Raw genomic sequence first — 21,284 nt, forward strand, 5'->3', positions numbered from 1 at the left:
TCAGCTTGATGCTCCTCCAGTAGAAATTTGCATTCAGGAATGAAGGCAAATGGGCCAGAGTTTCGGCAGGACTCTATGTCAGAGCAGGGACTGTATTTAGAGAGTAAGTACCTGGTAAGGTTATCTGATAATAAACTTGGATTTTAGGTGAGCAACCTCTAAATCTTATTCTTTGCTAGAACATGAAAAAGACACACATGGTGAAGAGATTAGTTTCACACACTCAAAGGGCCATCTGGAAGGAAAACAGAAGATAATAATACGCAGATTCATGTGACAAACAAAAATTATTTCTGGATTACAGTACAATGAGCAATCAAAGATGATTCTGAGGTATCTAGTCTGGGTGATGGGCTAAATCATCACAGCATAATCAGATGGAAGTAAATCAAAAAATAGTTTTTAAAAAGGAAGAAGGAGGATGTTATTTGTGGGGTTTTCAACATCCTCATGAAAACCATTTCTTCATATATTTTGTACATTTGTGTGTGTGAGGGTGGGTTGCTCAGGTGGAAAATTTAGGGCCCATGCCTTATCTCTCATGTTCACTACTGTATGCCTGGTGCCTAGAAAAGTGCATGGGACAGAGTAAATACTCCATATACTTGGATGTGTGAATAAATATAATATAAAAGTAGTATATGTGATGATGTCAAATCTTTTTCTGTTATAATACCTATTATGGATGACATTCACAAGGGCACTACCTTGCTGTGGATATATGCTTATATTGTCATTCAAAAAATATGTTCAGGAAAGTAAAACACTACAATAATGTGTGATCACAGGAATCATTAACAGCACAGTGTCTTGGCAAAGATAAGAGAGCCTTCCAATTATGTATAAATATCTAGTGCTCCTTGTAACCCTATTTTATTCAATAAAAAATGTATGTGATGTTTTATAAAAATAACTTTAAATTCATTCGATTTTACTTAAAAATAATTTGCATCCTTGATTATTAGTAGACATGATTTTCTGCACACTTCACAATCTCAGAATGTTGCAGCTGAGCTATACATTTGCATAATATGTATAACAGTGCGGCTTAGCTTTCCTTTCTCAAATGTGAGCTCTAGACCCATGAATTGCATTTGAATTAGTGGGATTCATGATTTTATTTTAGTGCCTGACAATGACTTGGTTTAATAATCTTTACCTCAAGAGTTGATGGTTCTCAAATTATAATCCAAATGTTTTGACCTTACCATCACTGCAAATATGTATGAAATGTAAGGAGAATTTAGCCCTCAATTTTCTGATTCATTTACTCATCAAACTATCTTATTAAAGCCACTTCATATTCAGGAAACTTCTTAGCAAATTATTTCCAGCTTATTTCATAGTCCCAGGAAGTTGACACTTATTAACCCAAGCTAAATCCCCGTAGATTCTCCTCTGTGTATAATTCAGAGCTCACACAGATTTTACGTTGCTACAAGTAAAGGGGTGGTGGATCTTCAAATCCTCCCTGAAACATTTATTGTAAGCAACTCAAACCCAATTTCTACCAGCTATTCACTCCCAATCTCCCACCCCCTCCACACATTTAAAGGAATAATTTTCAATCTCTTGCTGTTTCTGGAACTGTGTTCCCTAATATTTATCTGAATTTTACCACTGTATATGGTTTCTTTAAAACCCAGTATACTCTGTTTTTTAATATTCTTTTGTTATTGGTGATGTTTCCTCTTTTCCTTACAAAACAGCATAGATCTCCTCTTCATATTTTTTCTTAAAAAGAGACTCTAGGCCTTGATTTGTCCAATATAGATAAATAATCATAACAATTTCAATGAGATCCCCAAAAAAGGGCACCTGTACACACAAAGGAATTTGATTCAACCAGTGCCAGGGGAAAATAAGTAAAGCCCACTTGACAACATGTTAAATCCAGATTGAAAATCATATGACCAAAATAAATGAAAGAAAATGAAAGACATATTCTGGGTCATTGGACTAAGGTGACCTGGAAGGAAGTGGAGGTATAAATTTGTGTACAAAGTTGTGAAAGCATAATTTTATGAAGTGGAAGTCTATAGGATTTTTATGTAAATTCTGTAGGAAATATGAGGAGAGGGATGAAATGAGACAACCACAGTCAACTCTCAATTTACCAAGGTATTATGGGGGGTGAGGTTGTGGTTTGCCTGAAATCAATTGTAAATAGACCAGCTAAGCTCTCGGCATATACTAGCTAACCAGTAACTGCTAACTCGGCATATACTGGCTAACCAGTAACTGCTAACCAGTAACTGGCTAACCAGTATTGCTAGTAACAGCTAGCAATAAAAATGACAGAACATGCCTTCTTGAAATATTTTGGAGATATGGCAATTTTAGACAAAAACAAAAGAGTGAAATGTTGAATAAGAGAAATTCAGTTGTGTTTTGTAATAGTTAGAGTAATCTTGTTTTTAATCATATGCCAGGGAACACAGTCTGGGGTTTGGACTATGGGGTTGTCCATAAAGGCACAGAGTCTGAGATTCCTTTGCCAGTGGAAGTAGGATGATGGGTTCTTTTTCTCTTCATAGATCTACTCAGTTTGGCTCTTGCCCTACTTTTATTGAGGTGTAATTACATATGATAAATGCACAGATCTTAAAAGTACAGTTTATACATTTTGACAAATGAATATTCCCATTTAATCTACACTCCCATCAAAATATAGAACATTTCTATCATTCTAGAATGTTCTCTCAAACTCACTTCCTATAAAACCCCTACTCTGCTCCCCCATTCAAACTTAATTACTGTTCTTATTTCTATATCTATTGACTTACTTTGCCTTTTTCTGAACTTCATATCAATGGAAGTATACAGTATGTGCTTATGTTGTCTGTCTACTTTTGCTCAGCATAATCTGATGAGGTTCATCCAGGTATACCAATTGTTCACTCTCTTTTTTTGCTGAGTAGTAGTCTATTATATGACTATACCATAATAGTTTATCCATTCTCCTGCTAATGGGCATTGGATTATTTCCAGTTTGTTTTTACTACTATGAACATCTACGTGTATGCCTTCTTTGAGAGTTCTTACCTTTTAAGATTTAAAAAAAAAAAAAAGTCCCCTTGGTAATAGGTTGAACAATGGCCACACAAAGATAGCAAGTACTAATCACTGGAACTTGCAAGTGTTACATTATTTGGAAAAAGGGTCTTTGCAAATGTAACTACATTAAAAATTTTGAGATGAGAAGATTCCCCTGTATTACCCCAGTGGGACCTAAATATATACCTTATAAGAGAAAAGCAAAGGGAATTTTAAGGGATACAGAGAAGAGGAGGTGGCAATATATGTCCATGGAGGCAGAGACTAGAGTGACGATGGCCACAGCCAAGGAATGCCTGGAACCACCAGCAGCTGGGAGGTAAATAACAGATTCTCCCCTAGAACCCTGTGAGGGAGAGTAGCCCCGTTAGATTTAGGACTTCTAGCCTGCAGAACTGTGGAAGAATATATTTCTGTTACTTGAAGCCATCAAGTTTGTGGTAATTTGTTATAGCAGCCATGGGAAACTCATATACACTTCCTGGTCTTTCCTGCCTTGCTGGCCTTTGATTTGAAATTGGGGATATTGTTTGAGGAAAGAGCTATGCCTTTTCATACACATTCTCAACTTCAACTTTTGAATTTCATTCCTGGATAATGAAAATTAATTATACTGATACTAAATATACTTAGAAAACTTGAGTGACCACATCACTTGTTTTTATAAGGAGGAAAAAAGTCTTGTCATAGTGCAAATTTTTCTTAACTCTACAAGTAGAATTAGATCTTCCCAAGATCTAGAGAGAAAATGCTAGGATAAAAACATTACTGCAACACACTGAGGTAAACGAAAATTTTTGTTAGAGACTCTTGTTCTCAGTAACCTGATATCCGTGTTCTTCTACAACACACACCATTTTACTTAAGCAACTGTTACCTTCTGACTTCTCACCAAAATACTTCTATTAGGTTTATTGAGAGACTCTGCAGAATGGCCACAGGTCTTTAATTTTATCATTAAACTCAATCCAACAACCCATAATTAAGCACATAGCATCTAAGATACGTGCATCTGAGTAGTGAAAAAGGTTGGTGTACAAATCAGAGAGATCCAGTGCCTAATCTCAAGTTGTTACCACTCAATAGTAAATGGATTTGTTATATAAATGGTACAGCTAGAAATATATATATATCAGATAACAATTTTACAAATGAAGAAAATTCTTCATCAAACATTATTAACAGTAATAAAAATGCTTTTTTAAAAGCTGTGTATTTCTATGATTTAGATCCAGGGAAAAAATGCTATATTAGTCTACTTGGGCTGCCATAGTAAAATGCCACAGAATGGAGGCTTAAAAAACCAAAATTTATTTTCTCAAAGTTCTAGAAACTGGAAGTTCATTGACATGCCAGCAGGGCTGGTATTTGATAAGTACTCTCTCCTTAGGTTGCAGATGGCCACCTTCTTGCTGTGTCCTCACATGGTAGAGAGAGAGGGAGAGATCTCTTTTTGTCTCTCTTCTTATAAGGCCATGGTCCTATTGGGTTAGGTCTCCACCCTATGACCTCATTTAACTTTAAATAAGTTTTCATTTAACTACTTCCTAAAGACCCAATCTCCAGACAAAGTCACATTGGGGGTTAGGGTTTCAACACATGAATTTGGTAGTAGGGGGGCACAATTCAGTCCATAATACAAGCTACAATATTCTCTAACTTGAAAAACATATACATACATACACACAAACAAAACACTCATACTTCCCTCATGACTCCTAATGCTTACATCTCTTCAGGACTAAGCTCCTTCAAGCTCTATTTGTCATCATGCAATGTCTTCATTTCCTCTCCTCCCATCAACAGGAGGAGGCTGAAATCAGGCTTCCTATCTCACTACCCCAGTGATACTTTTAGGCAAATGACATCACTGATCTACTTGCCAAATTCAATCGTCATTTTTAAAAAATCCTCTTTTTGTTGTTCTTCTACTACATTTGACACTGCTGCCTTTTTCAACTTCGAAAGTTTCTTCCTTTGGCTTCCATGAAATCATTGAGGTTAGAATAATTAACTAGTCTATTATTTGTCCATAATATGAACTTAGAAAATGTTTGTATAAAAGAATTGGTAAATTATTTTCCTAATTGTATTAGTTTATAGCTTCTATACATAGTATGGCATGTTTCCAAGTATGAGCATATAATAAAATTCATGTACACATTAGTATATAGAAGAGATCATTTGATAATTTCAAGTTACCTTGTTATTTTTCTCCTAACTATACTTACAAAAATATTTTCTATAAGCCAATAGTACCCCAGTTATATACAACACAATTATTTCCTATATCATCTCTTCAAGAATGAGATTTTAGAGACAATGTTTACTAAACTTCTGTTATAAATTAATGATTTTTAACAAAATCACCGTTAGTTTTTATGCGGGGCAAAAAGGTTGGTAACACTTCACATTTAATCCCTTATTATTTGCAAAGTTATATTTCTGTTAAAATCATGAAGGTTTATTCCAGCTGAAGTTTCATGCTGCTTGGTTACTTTTTATTGTATTACATTAGTATGGCTTATTATTCATACTCTTTTGAATCCAACTATTTTCTAAGTGGTTTACATATTTTAAATAGTATTACTTCAGTTTCTTTTGCATTCTTTTTATATCCTCAAACTAAGATAACCTTTAAAATATTATAAATGTCTAAATCTCTGTAACCCAAAGATGAAAGGCGTTTTTAAATCTTGATCTTCATTTTTTTCTATGATTCTATATTTTAATTAATTTTTTAAAAATCTTGAAAAAATATTTAAATTGCAAAATACTTTATTTTCAAAGTAAATAACTTTATGTTAAGAATTTTAATAAGTTTAAGATTATCTCCCCAAAGTTGTCTGGGTAAATTTCCAGAAGATATGGACTCCAGATATAGGATGAGGGTTTGAGAACCACTCCATTTCTGAAAAAAGTACATATAGTGCAGGTTACCCAAACCCCTAATGTTTCAGTTTCTCTGACGTAATCTGGATAGAATGCTTGACAAACTTTGTTTAAAAATTGTGAAATATATATAAAAGAGATGAGTAAACATATACATGTATGTGTACAGTTTAACAATCAATAATTAAATAATCCTCAAATTCTTAGCCATCAAATTAAAAAAGAAAACATCACCAGTATATTAAACTGCCACTCTGTGTAATACGGTGTCCCTTTCCTATTTTCCAGACAAACGGTTATGCATAATTTGAGTTAATGATTCATTTGTTTTTTCCAACATAATCCTGTTGGATTTTCTCCTAAAGAAAAAGAAAGATAAGAAATGGTAGTTCAACCCAAGACAGGGTTGAACTACCAGGCTGCATCAGGGCAGAAAATCAACCAATCCAAATAGGAGTAGAAGGATGGAGGTTTTAAGAAATAATATCTCCAAGAAAAAAACCAATGGATCAATTCATGGGGGAACTGAAGGCATTTAAACTTCTGACAAAGATTTAGAGAATGAATAAGAAGACTAAGTATGTGAAAATTAATGCAGTTATCAACTCCAACAAAGGAATTATAAAATAAATATACTATATAGATATCTGTAAATAACATTTACAAAGATGAAATAATACAAATCCCAATTATTAGTCAGAAAAAATAATGATGCAATACATTTGGTAAGATGTGGGACCTGTGGGATTTTATGCGCTTATGTGTCTGCACATTTGTGTATGTGTGTTTGTGCATAAAATGTGGACCGTGAATGAGAGCTAAAACCTTGTCCACCCTATTAGTAAGTCAATAAATTGGAGGTTAAAAAAAGAAAAAGCACTAAAAATGTTAGTTATGAATATCTAAATATTATAAAACACAGCTAAAGTTTGAAAATAACATTAAAAAACAAGAACACGTTCAGTTATCAATATCTATAAAATATTGGTAGAACCAGCTAAAGTTTTAAAAATATTTTTCTCTCTAGAAGAATCATGAAGGATAACTATTTAACATTTAAAACTACATCTAAGGATTCCACAAAAATATATTTGCTAAAATGTTATCATAAAATAAATATATTTATATGCATATTCCAATGTTATTTTTGTTGAGATACTGATGAGTAAATGTAAACTGCTGGCTGTCATGAGTGGAAATGATTTGTTTCTCTAGACCAGTTTTTGTCCATCGACAGAATAATTAAAATAATTTGGGGCTTTAACTTTCTGATTTATTTTCTTTGAAATGAAATTCCCAGTAAAGACAGTTATTATACACTATCTATAGTCTTTACATCATTTTATGAAAAAAATTTGTGTTAATGGTAATGTTACTGACACTACACTATAGAAATAGAAATGTTTGCCGTAGTATTTTCTATTCATTTTTTTCTTTAATAGCCTATCCTTACCTTCCTGCATTCGAAGAACCAAGTATTTGCTACCAGTTCTCCATAGGGTAGAAACAGAAGTAGAACCCCAATTCGAATTCTTTTTCATCCTAAATTATGACCTACTGCCTTCCTATACTACTCAGAGGTTTATAAAAAGGGATTAAAATTATAACATTTTTGATATAATAACTTTTGATGAAACTAATACTTATAGTTTCTTAAAAAAATATTTTCTTCTAAGTTAATCACTTCTGGGCAACTGGCTATAGCATTTATATTTAGTCCCTTCGTACCCTCTAGAATTAGATTGGTTTACCCTTTAGAAAAAAATAGTATTTTACAGCAGTGATTCAAAATGATCCTTATTAAATTCTAAAATATTTCTGTTAGGTCAGTGTATCTGTAGTTATTAAAGTCATATTTTTTTATTGTCTCCACAGCACACCCAACATGCAACCAAAGATATAAGTGGTTTTCCACTAAAATGCTGTTAATTATTTTCACAAATTTGATGACAAAATAATCCAAATGTAAACAGTAAATACAATTATCCTAACTTTTCTCCTTCTTATGGAATATTTAAAATCCTTACTTAATTAAAAAATATTTGAAGCCCCAAAATTTATTGTAATTTTGAGTTAGAAAATATCCCATTAACTAGATGAATAGGTCTGTTCTATTGATCTCTTTTGCTTTGAATAAATAAAAAGCAAAGGCATCTGCTTATATCCACCCAAAGCTTTGCGTGACTTCTAAGTACTGAATTATGTATTTCATAAAAATGGATTTTTCTTTTATGGCTTATTTTTCCAACATAATTCCCATCTGAATTCAATTTTCATGTAAGTGAGGAAACAGCTATCCTAGCTTAAGGTAGACAGCTACATAGGATAAAAAGGAAAATTAATGCATATTACTAATACAGATGAACAAACATCTCATCTAAATTTGTATTAATATACTGGGAGATTGCTCACTCATGTATTTTATGAATGTGGCAATCAAATGTGATCAAAATGCACAATACTATAACAGAAAGTCTTGCAAAATAAAAGCATGTTCAAGTATAGTTTGAATAAATCCATCATTATATAATAGGTTAAACAAGGGAAGTATACAATTTTAGTAGGGCATTCTTATTTTCTGAGAACAGTATTATTAATAGAAATCAATTGTGCTTATTCTCTAAAATATCTTTTTGTTCTGCTGTAACATAAAATGTTCTGGTGTAAATAAACTACAGGTTTATAAAGTATGGCATTTTAAAATATTCTTATATATTTCAGACTCAACACGTCTTACCAATTGCAGAGTAAACAAATGAATATAATTTATAAAAATGATTTTCATCTTTGATATAACTTATGTCTATGTTCTTTTCTCTTAGTTCCCAGGTACATCGTTTTCACATCTGATAGGACAATATTTATACTCACATATTTTAACATCATGATATTTGTAATACAATTGAACTATAATAAAGTGTCAATTTCCTTGTAATATAGGTTGTTAGTACTGCTAAATCTGTCACTAAAGTTATTCCTTTTTCTTTATTCAAAATTTATGTAACTACCCCATTACATATAGGTTTAATCAATTTTTAAGGTTATTGGCAAAATCAATATAACATTCCATTTTTTGGCTATATACAAATCCCCTTTATATCTTTATTTATATATTTTTATTATATACTGTTAAATCTTTAATGTTATCTTTAAATATTAAAAAGAGGTAATAAACAAGTAAAAATAAATTAATTTCAATAAAATTTTACACATTAAATATATTTCTAGTGCATCAGTCACAGAAATGATGCCTAGAGATGTGTATCTAGCATCACTGCTACTAAGTAAACTACTAAGTAAACTGCATAATCTCACTATATTGTGTGCATAAACGTTACAGGTAAGTGGATGCTTTGTTATTCAGAGAGAACATAAACTTCTTTAATCTTTATAACAGATGTTTAAGCATGGATTTCAGAAAGGCAATTTTGCTACATTAAGGAGACAATTTAATAAGCAAAATAATGCGGAATGCTTAAGAAATACTCTTCTTTTGAAAATGGAAAATCAGTTCTATAAAAATTGAAGGTTTATTTGAGCTGTGTCTCCTGTTTTTTATACGGAATGAGTTGTTCTGGTATAGTGCTAAGAATGGTTTATGCTAACTTTATGAAGGTATCGTGGGAAAGTTAAACTGCAGTTCATGTATAAAATGTTCATTATGAAATGAAAAAAAATCCCTTCTTGTTATTTGTAAGTAAGTTTTTCTATTTTTTAATCATTTTAAAGATAGCCTAAAGACTAACAATGTAAATAATACTAATAATTGACATTAATAGACATTATGTGTCAAGTATCAACAAGCACTTTGCATGAACTATTCAATTTAATTGATTATGGTTGTGTCTACCCAACAACGATAGCTAAATATTCTAGTGCATAGAAAAGCTGACTCACAAATTTTCAGATACTTGGAAAATTTATATAACTGTAATATATAGCCTATTTAATTGATTGTGCATGTACAGATGGTTAACTCTTTCTCCTTGGGGCTTCTAACATTTTTTAATAAAAACCAAAAAAATATTTAAGCACTCAGTCAATTGCAAAATCATTGGAAAATGCTGGTTTGTTGTGACAATAGAGTAAGTTCAAGCTATGATGCAACTCTCCTGCAATGATAGAAAAAAGTATAAAGAGTAAGAGCTAAAGTCAAACAGCTGTTATGAGTAATTTCATATATTCATGGTCCAGCTAGAGAACAGACAATTGGCATGAATACCTTTAAGATTAGAGAAAAGTCCTATTTTTTATGACCATGGCATAAACTGAAAATATAAGATTCAGTCACGCTAGCTCAGTGCAGTTATCTTAGGTTTTTTTGTTTATGGTCTGTGGGTATTGGGGGAGGGGGTGAGGAATGAAGGCACGGACAGCAGAGACAGAAGATATAAGCACAGGAGTGCAGCTTTCAAATCCTCCTGATCATGACACAGTAGTATGGATAAAAATAGATGTCTACTTTCATATGTAAATATTCATTAAGTTGAGATTAAAAAATAAATTGCAGGACCAACATTTAGTGAATGCTCAAAGAAGAAAAGCATTTGAGAGAGCCAATATGTTGGGGAGGACTATAAAATCATTCTAAAACAGGGATCTGATCTTCACATTTCTAACCCAAGATTGAGAAATGTGTCATCACTTTCATCTATTGGACTGCAAGGTTTACGTAAATAAGCTTGGAAACAATAGCAACGAGACTGAATTGGAATGGACATTTGGATATAATAGGTCACACAAAGTGTGTGGGTTGCTAGAATCCCTCCTCCCTCCTGGGAAGATCTTGGAGTGGCAACTTTCAGATGCTGACAGAATGAGATGAAAAATCCCTTTGTGGATGCTGTGTTTCCAACAAGCAGAATTGAGGTCCAACTTCTTGGAATCTTTCACTTTGAGATGATGTAGAAATCTTGTCAGGCTGCATACCCCTAAGAAGGAGAAGCCTCTCTCACGATTGGAGCAGGTTTCTTTCTGAGACTAGGAAAAGACATCATTACCCCAGGAGAGAAATCATAAGTCATCCTGAACTTCTCTTACTCTCTTTGATGCTCTAGGCCAAATGAAAGGAAACAAGCCATCAGCTTTTAGAAAGAGTGGTATACAGGAAATAACTGTTTACTAGACCAGAGTGTATATTAAAAGTTCAAGTACTGGGGGGGACTTCTAAAGCTTGGTGCTTTATACATTTGATTTAGCTGTTCTAATTTGTTTACTATCTCTTGTAACACTGCCGCCATGAAAAGATATGACTCTCTCATGGTTTTGTAATGTATCATATGAGGTATGTAAAACTAAAGATTGTTACTCCTAGATTACCAAGGATTTGTTACTCTTAGATATGCCCTTAAGCAAGATTGGATTTTGACTTATAATTAGCTTTTCATATACTAATTAATAATGTACTTCTAAAACATGCAAAATAAATAACCAGCAGAGAGTGTTTTCTGCTGATTTCAATTGTGAGCAAAAAGACTACACTAGCCTCCTAAACACTAGTAGTATGTTTTGCTTCCCTTTTAAATAAAAAATGTGAAAGTAGCTTGATTACCATCTCTGTAAATCTGAAATGTATATTTTTTGGCCATTTAAGCAAAAGTATTTTTCTTCTTCTTCCATTACTAATGTTTATTTAGTCCTTCACATGATTCTTGCTGGTGCACGTTAGTTAGGCAACTTTTGTTTTCTAGTTATAGAAATGCCTGGGTAGGTAGGTCCCTGTGGCATAATAACTGGATCTGAGGGTTCAGATGAAGTTTGTTCTCTCTCTGTTTTTGTCTCTGTCTTCTCTCTCTCTCTCTCTCTCAAAATATATTTTCCTTCTCTCATTTCCTTCTACTGTAGATAAAAATTCCATGCAAGAGGGTAAGTTGAAACTAGTTCCCACAACTTCTGTCCCTCATGTGACCATGTCACCAACTCGAATAGAAAAGTCCCAGGGGAGACTGTGATTGGCCCACCTACATCTCATACCTTCCCCGTAAATCTGTGTAGCAGAAGATGGGTGAGATCTGATTAGTCAACCTAGATCCTGAGCCCACACCTGTCATGGGATGGGATGACAGCACCACTACTCCCACCAGGACCAAAGCATTAAGGACAGTGTGGTCTTCAAAAGGAAAGGATGCTAGACAAGCAGTTTAAGTCCACCATGGTGTACACCTAGCCAGAATCATGAAATGCAGAGCAAGCCTACATATGTCAATATTAAAACAGTTGTTTACTTACCATATTAGTCAGGGTTCAGTCAGAAAATAACACCGGTTACTTTTGAATGTAGAGAATTAGTTAAACAGGTACTGGAAGATGTAAAAGACAAAGGTAACACAGAGCTATTTCAGAGCTGGTAACTGTAAGAAGCAGCTAGAACCTCCATGTCTGGGGGACACTTACCCCCAAAAAAGAGGGTGAAATTATTAGAACCTAGAAGGTTGGAGGGGTGTACCTGCAGTTCTGGGAGCCAGACCTCTGAGGAGAGAGTATTGGCCCACTAGAGCTGGTGTCTGTGAGGGACCATGATGAGGTTCATTCCTGGATGTGAAAATGCAAACTGGAAACAGGTGCTAGATGCCACTCTGAGGGTGAAGAACATTTGCTGAAGGGACAATGAAAGGAAAAGAATGGAAAACAAGGAGGAGCAAATCCTTTCTTCATCCTCCAGACTTCTCGTCTCCTTCTAGTGGCCCCTGTTGGCAAAGCGTAACACGGTTCCTGCTGGCAAAGCATAAATGTATTTCATAGAGTCCCAGCCTCAGCATGACAAAGAAGAGGCTAGAAGGGCAGATTTAAAGCTAAGGGACAACAACTTAATAACTAGCACATCAATGGTGGCAGCATCAATTCTGCATCAGCTGGAGAATATTTATGGACTAGCAATGGGGCTTCATCTATCTATGGCTACACTAATAATTAGAAACATACACACCTAAGTGCAAGTTACCACCAGACATCTCCTGGGACTCAGTCCAGTCTCATGACCCACTAGGTACTTAAAACTTTGAAGTCTTGCATCAAGTTCTTTCTTCTCTAGTTGGAGAGTTTTGGAATCATAATCTACTCAGACCTTGGAGTGTGTTTAATCACCCTTTCAGGGAAGGAGGTATCTGAAGCTTTTCTTTGGATTATGAATTCAGAACTGTCAGCTGAGAATATTGCTTGCATGCAGCCTATTTGAACAGAAACAATTTTTAGGTAGGTACTTTTTCCTTTAAATTTATTCTGAACTTAAAAAAGAAAACCAAAGTCTTTGAATTTTCAAAAAAAATCAGTTTTAATTCAGTTCTCTTTGTTTTCCTTTTTTTAAATTTTCTTATACTTCTACTCTCCTCATAGAACATCCCAAACATTGTTCTAGAAATACTAAAGTATTTAGTTGATTTTTTTAGTCAACCTTAAAACTAATGATAGATATAAGAAAAAATAGAAATTAGGATTTTATTATGATAAAGATGTCCTGAATTCCTTTAGGAGGACTGTAGCAATCTTGATAAGCCTGCATAAATGATTTGTTTTTGAAAATTCACTAAATAGCAGTGGAAAAGTTTAATGTGAAATCTCACCACAGCTAATTATATGTATTAGCTCTGTTGAGTAGTTTGCTAGCCCAGATAACCTTTAAACTTTGGCTGTAATGGTAATTTACTTAATGGAGGGTCTTAATAGAAATATTGAAACAAATGTACCTCCTTAGATTTACTGAGATTGGATTGGGAAGTTCGAAGACATGAGTGTGCTGTACACACATACTGACAGAAAACCATGTCATTTTAATGATTCATAATTTCTAATTAGCCATGATTATTCTGAGTGGTTGTGGATATACATTTTAATTGTATCACATACAGTAATTTCCAATTTCCGTGGAGACGCTGACGAAGTGAAAGTCGTACTGCAAAGTCATCATTTAAATATTTGAGAAATGGAAGGCTTTGAGAGAGATAAATATCACAGCTTAATTATAATTTCTATTGATCTCTGAAGTTAATTTTGTCCCTGTAATACAGATGGCTGTCTCCTTTCTCTTCCCTAGCTCAACGTCACGGTGGGGTTTTGGAATTGTGATGCTCTGTTCTCAGTGGATGGAGAGAATCCTATACTTCCATCATGTATCCGGCTTTTCCAAAGACAAAAATGTAGTCAAAGTTGTAGAGGCAGGTCAGGCGGAGCAAGTGAACAAAATCTCGTTGTAGTTGGAGAGTTTAGTTTGAATTAAGACTGAGTGCTGCAGGCAGAAAGGCCTCACTGTGACACTCATATTTCACATGATTTTTAAATAGAATTATTTGGAGGGTACGTACTTAGTCAGATTTATCTTGTATTTACAGGCTTTAAAGTCCAAAGTGAAAGAAATGGTAGGTCTGCAAGCAAAAGACATGTCTCTCAGTGGTTTCTGATGTGAGAAGAGGAAATAAAGCAAGTTAGCAGATGTGTATCTCCATGATGATTAAAACAACTTAAGGCTATTTGATGGCTTCTTCTAGATACAGAGATATTCTATGTATCTTCTAGGCCTTGGACTATATGGCACAGAAAAGCTGAAATAAGCATACCTAAGATAGCCTTCTTGGAAGTGGTGCTCACCTCTATTCATTTGGAGCCCAGAAACTGAATGCAATTATCAAGGAGTCTATCCCATTTCAACATCCATTTGTAATGACACACAGAGCATTTCTTAACTTGAGGTTTCATGAAGACAATGGGGAGATTGGTTATGAACAAATGTACCCACACTTAGACTGAGAAATGGGTGTAATTTATGGTAGAGTTAACCAAAGCAAAAAGTTCCTTGTCAAAACTATAAATGATATTCTGAGGATTTGATATAATCTTTCAACTTCTCCTCATCAATAAAATGGTGATAATACTTAGCAAGACATGACCAAGTGAATAATCTCTGCCTTTGATTAATCAGATCTGGATTTCTTTTCTTATATTCTATTTGACTTAGTGTACCTTTCATGTTTGTCTTATTGCAACAGCAACAGGCTTAATTACATAGTGTCCATACATGTATCCCAATTACTAATTGCAAAAAAAATGCTTGAAATTTATTCAAATTACTATAACATCACTAAGTAAAATTGTTATAAATTTTGTAAAGTGCATAAATACATTTATATTGTTAACAAATATATATTAATGCATAGATCCTCTATGTGCTATTATATTTACTTCAGATTACCAAAACATTCTTGTGCCTATTGCAATGAAAGGAAATATAAGTGAGAATGTACTTAGTACAGTGCTTGGCACATACTTATAATTCTATTTTTTATTATTACTAATAAATATATGTGTTCCCTAATAAATATTATAAATGGAATGAGGCATACATTACAATGATATATGTGATCCTTACCCCCTTGAAACTTATGGTTTAGCAGGAAAGTCAGCTAATTAAACAACAAAGCCAGTAAAGGTTAATAAATATTGTGATAGACCAAGTATAGGTTTTGTTGAAAATACATTAACAGGAGCAAAATATCCAACCTAGTGGCTACTTTTCTTTTTGTACTAAAGCTCTGTACGCACAAAATTTAAATTCTCTGTCTCTCTCTCTATATATAGATATATATTTTTAATTGAAGAAATGGTTTAATCTGAGCTCTCCGATTTCCAAATAGTTTCCAATCTTTTCAGAGATTAAAGGGCCTTTCATTTTGAGTTAGAGTTGAAAACTGACATCCCATTGGGCAAGACTCTATACACTTTGACAACTATTTTTAAAACATAATTATACTCTCTAGGTAAGCAACTTAAACATTTAATTGTTTTGCCATTTCACACCCAATGTTAAGTAATTTTCTCTTTATATATAGTATTCTATCACTTTATATAGATCATGAGGTAGACATATAGAGAAATATATAGAGAGAAATTAGTTTAAAGTTAACTTTCCCAAGAAAGCACAAAAACAATTATATTGAGAGCAGGGTCACCAGTGATCAATAACCACTTTACAAAAAAAGTTAAGGTTATCAAAAAAGATTCTTCAAATTGCAGTCACAACTTAAAGGGTCATTACCCAATTCCTCTGAGTGATGACGTTTAACTGCAAGTTCGTGGCTCTCCAAGGTTCCATCACTGGGCATGGTGAGAAGTAGGGGTAGTCTCTATAAATTTTGTGACAACTTTTGCTCTGTATATACATTATGCATCTTTTTGGAGAGAGGGTCTATACTTTTAATCTGTTTCTCAGATAGACCATAAAATGGCAAGAAACCCTATTCTCGAGTATGTGTCAACTTAAATCTATAGGAAGGGACCAAATGACAGAAGTAGCAGTCCATAGCCTCTTCCAGTTGGAACTAGATGACTACTGGTGAGCCTCTGTTCTAATTTTCTTTCAAAGCCCCACAAGATTGATCGTGAGTCATTTTTCAGTGTGCCACAAGCAGCCATAAAGTCCCTATGACAGTTTCCTTAAAGGTTAGCGTGTTGATTTGTGACTTGGAAAGTCTTTTATTCCAGCATGTGATTTTTCTCAAAGAGTTTGTGGGGAAAGATCACGACAAGAAAGGAGGACATTTATAACATGATAAGCAGTGCGTGCTGTGGCTTTCACGCTGTGTAGAGGATGGATGAGGGTGGGCATTATGTTATACCTAGTAACCTGATATCCTGAGGATGCCTTGAGCTTTTAAGAAGGACACACAGTCCTAGTGGAGTGTCACCTTTATATATAGGCGGCAGAGCGGTGCCATTAACTTTGTGAGGTATTGAATAATCTCAATAGTTGTCAAAGCTCAGACTTGGAGCAGTTTTTCCTGGGTTCAAATCCTGGCCCTCTCACTTAGATGCTCTGTTACTCTGGGCAGCTTTCTTAATCCTGTCTGCCTCATTTGTAAAATAAGGATGGTACTAATATTACCTACTTACTGCATGGGCTAGTTCTTAGAATTAAATGTTATTATTTGTTAAGTACGTAGAAGAATGTCTAAACACTGTTTAAAAAAATAAAATCAAGTTATAAAAGTCCATGTTGATAGACAGGTAATATCTAAATTGCTGAGAGTTGGGAACTATACTCAGTACTCTGTAATAACCCATGAGGGAAAAGAATCTGAAAAAAAATAGATATATGTATGTATAACTGAATCACTTTGCTGTATACTTGAAACTAACACAATATTGTAAATGAACTATACTTCAATTTAAAAGAAAGAAATAAAAGCATTTCCCCACCTTAATAGAAACTATACAAAGCATTTTCTCTAATGATTGCATTAATGTTCTACTGTGGGAATATACTGAAATTAAAAAAAATTGTTGGGAGTCATATTTTCTATTGATTTGATTGCCTTATACCACTGCCCTCCATTAAGTATTTTAATGGCTCTACTGCTTGCTGATTTGGTTTAGATGTGAGGAAAGAGGCCTCAGGTCTCACCTGTGTGGTCCCGGCCACTAGAGCAATTGACAAGAGCAAGACATGTTTGAGAGACATCACTCAAAACTTTGTGCATTGGGAAATATTTTAGTTCAAGTTGTTGGGGTCTGGGATGTGTTTGCAGTAAGGAGTAGGAAAGTGCTAGAGAAAGAAAAGACACTAATGGTAGGAATATGGGCTTTGGGGAGCTTATCAATTTGCCTGAATTCTGATTCAGCTGAGGAAATCTTGGACATTTCAAACATGTATTGCCTTAAGATTATCTTGGGAGTGTGGGTGTACAAGGGTGGTGATATAATCTGACTCCAATTCAAGAGACAGCCTTTAATATATTCTTTAAATTCAGAAGAAACACTTTCCTCCTAAACATCAAGATATACAAATAAACAGGGATACCATGTCTTATTCTTTCATCTTACACCTCTTGAGTTAAAATATGCATATATCACTTCTAAATCTCTTAATCTAATTTGACCCAAAAGACACCAGTTCATTTTTCAGCAAAACTGTCTAATTAATCTCTCTTTTTTTTAAAAAAAAATAATTAATTAATTTCTTCATTTTTGGCTGCGTTGGGTCTTCATTGCTGTGTGCGAGCTTTCTCTAGTTGCAGTGAGTGGAGGCTACTCTTCATTGTGGTACGTGGGCTGCTCATCGCGGTGCCTTCTCTTGTTGCAGAGCACAGGCTCTAGGCACGCGGACTAAAGTTGTTGCAGCACATGGGCTCAGTAGTTGTGGCTCACGGGCTTAGTTGCTCCATGGCATCTGGGATCTTCCCAGACTAGGGCTGGAACCCATGTCCCCTGCATTGGCAGGTGGATTCTTAACCACTGAACCACCAGAGAAGTCCCTCTAATTAATCTCTTTGAATGACAGTTGTCAAAAGTTTTCCTGCATATTGTCATGCAGTTCTTGTCTCAATATTGAGCTGCTGCAACTATAATTCACAGTTGTAATCACTCACCATCCTGGAGACTTCTAGTTGCTAAAGATTTTGAATTAAAATGTTCCCAGTGGATAGTAGAGTAATATCATGGATTCCATTGAAACTCATTCTCAATAAGGTCTATCACTGCAGTGAATTTTCTAGATAAATCAAGTCCCCAAATGCCACTGTTGATGAAATTGATTCTGCAAAGACCGTCTGCATATGTAAAAGGTATACTCCTAATTTATTTTGTCTCCGTGTACATGGTAAGACAATGATATATGAAGTAGTGTTTCCCAAAGTTGGCTCATCCTGAGAATTACATGGGGAAGTGATCTATGGTGGGCTCGAAATCTTTATTTTAAACAAAATGTCCCAAGTGATTTGAGAATCAGGGAAACATATCAATGTAAAGTAAGGTGCAAAATGGTTCAGACTTACTAGGACATTTGGGAGAAAGTGGACAGTTTTTTAAGACTTAACAGAATTATTCTCTTCTGGGTTTTATAAGCATTGCTTTTTATTAATCAGAGAAATTAGTGGCAGGAAGTATGAATAAAAATAGAAGTCTAGAGAATGCAGGCTTTACAAACCACTTCTATTTAACAAAGCTGACACGTTTTTACATAATGAAAACAGAAACATAATTGCCAAAAAATTATAGCTTTAATTCAAATCTCAAAACAATAATCATGTAGATTTACTTAAAATCTCAGCATTTTAAAAGAATTGTGTGGGATTGATAACACAAGAGAGAAATTATGTATTTGTTCAAATAATGGAAACTCACAGGAAGCCTGGAGACTAATACAGTTTTAAATACTAGCTGGGATTTCTCCATGGTAGTCAAATAAAATCAGACACATCACTTTATTGGGGTTGGGAAAAAACATGGGATGGGATAAAATTCTTTCTACTTATTTAATTTAGAGGTAAGAAGGTAGATTATGAACATATAATTTAACCCCCAAATAGACCAGAGCTCTTTACTGATAAAAATCAGTGAATAAGAAGCTACCCATACATGAGCCCCGATGTCTACCCATACATCCCTCCAATGTACCCTCTAGTGTCTGTATATAATCCAGAGATCTGACTGTTCCAAAACTGGAATCTTAATTGACACCTGCCTTCCCAGATCACTGATCTGTACTTTTTTATAGTTTCGTCACTGAGATTTCTAAACTATTTCATCCTTCTAGGTCTCAAACTGTCCTTGGATAGTTTCCTAGGACCTCATTTCCCTAACTCCTTATCAACCATCAAAATGTCTTGTAAACTGAAGGAGTTATGCATAGATGCCAAAGATGATCTTTATATAGATCATTTTTCCTGACTCTTAATAGTCTATTAACCAGTAATCCACAACTTTAGCTCTCATTTCATGTCTGCTCCTATTTTTGCATACATCACCATCAATATCTCATGTAGCGTTAGCCACTTTGTCATGATCATAAACTCAAACTGCACTGGAAGCATAATAACAGAACTATTTTCTCCTCATTCCTGCTTTTTTGCCCCCAGCAGTTATGTTCCTGAAATGAGAGCCATTCTCATTAAGGAGAATTAGGGACAGACTTTAAGCTCTGGTTTTCATGTAGTTCCACAGGCTTTGGAGAGCACAGCTGGTTAGGGAGAAGGAGGTGTTTCCATTTGTGCGAATTGCTGTTCATTTTTATTATTTTGGCCAGATTTGTTTCAGATATGACTAGATCTTCTTTATTTCTTAGTCCAGAACATGGCTGACTAGGAGTCCATACCAGGAATACAAATATGGCAACTTTGTTATTTTCTCACTCACTTGTGTTTGCTCGCATATCACCTGACCTGGTTGCTCTGCAGGCAACTATTAAACACTTGTGTACTTTTACCACTGTTTGTGAATCCAACACTCAGGGCTGAGACTTTTAAGCACTCGCCTATTTCTAATACTCTTATGGATTCATGCCCTCATCACCTCTCTTTTACATACTTAGCAGCCTTGAAAATAAAGAATATGGTCATTTAAATACCAATAAGTCAAAATACACTAAAAGCAAATAAGAAAATGCAGAAGCCACTTCCAAACCTTCTTTGCTGTCAATACAGCATGCAGATCTGACTGACACACAAACCAGTAGTCTTTCCCCTACAACAAATTCCCTCTTGTCTGTGGGTTGAATTTAATTTTACTTCTCTTTTCTTTTTGTTTTAAAACTACCAGAAAACAAGTAACAAAAATCCAATTATGATTTAACTTACTGATATGAAATACTAGAAGAAAAAATGTCTTTATTATAGTTAATTTACTTAACTATAAATTATATAATTGATTAAATGAAGCGATTCCGTTGTAGATCATTTTAAAATAAGCACTCTAGAAATTAGTAATAGAAATAACATTAAAATTCCTATGGAAATGAATCTACGTGATCTACTTTGTTGGGTGACAGAAATTTTAAAAGATAAAATCTACAGGCTAATCTCTTTTAAAGTATGAGAGTCTTTAACAATCACTAATATAATTTATTTATATTAGAATACTTTCTACTTTTTGACTGAAAACCTATCTATATGCAGGTAACAGGAAGAAAAAGAACCGCCATAAGACATGGGAAATACACCAAACACTTAATCAGACCTTTTTGGATACACCCAGAATTGACTGTGTATTTGTAGTGGTATAACAAAAAAATACTCTGAATATTGTCAAGAAGGAATAAATAGAAAATTATAACAATCAACAGGCTCTGATTATCCTTGAAAATATAGAATTTTCATACTTAATAAAACTCAGACGTCCAAGTCACCCTCCTGCGTTTCCATTAAAGTGTTTTTCAGATATCAATTTAACATTATAAAAATTCAGAATGAGACTGATTGTAACAGTATTCAAATTCCCAGAAAAGATATAACATTATATCTTTAATTACAATAAAATTTCTAAAACTAGTGATTCACTTGGAGAGTCTATATTCTTTCACAATACTATAACATATTTGGAGCAAATAAGTTCATCAGTTTCCATTTCTGTAATGT

At 34.1% G+C, this 21,284-nt stretch overlaps 1 pseudogene; it reads left to right on the top strand.

Annotated features, from left to right (window-relative positions):
- The first annotated feature begins 3,332 nt into the window (after positions 1–3,332).
- Positions 3,333–21,284, top strand: part of LOC132520291 (uncharacterized) — a 39,182-nt pseudogene continuing 21,230 nt past the window's right edge.

Source organism: Lagenorhynchus albirostris, chromosome 5 (genome assembly GCF_949774975.1).
Source record: "Lagenorhynchus albirostris chromosome 5, mLagAlb1.1, whole genome shotgun sequence".
NCBI lineage: Eukaryota > Metazoa > Chordata > Mammalia > Artiodactyla > Delphinidae > Lagenorhynchus > Lagenorhynchus albirostris.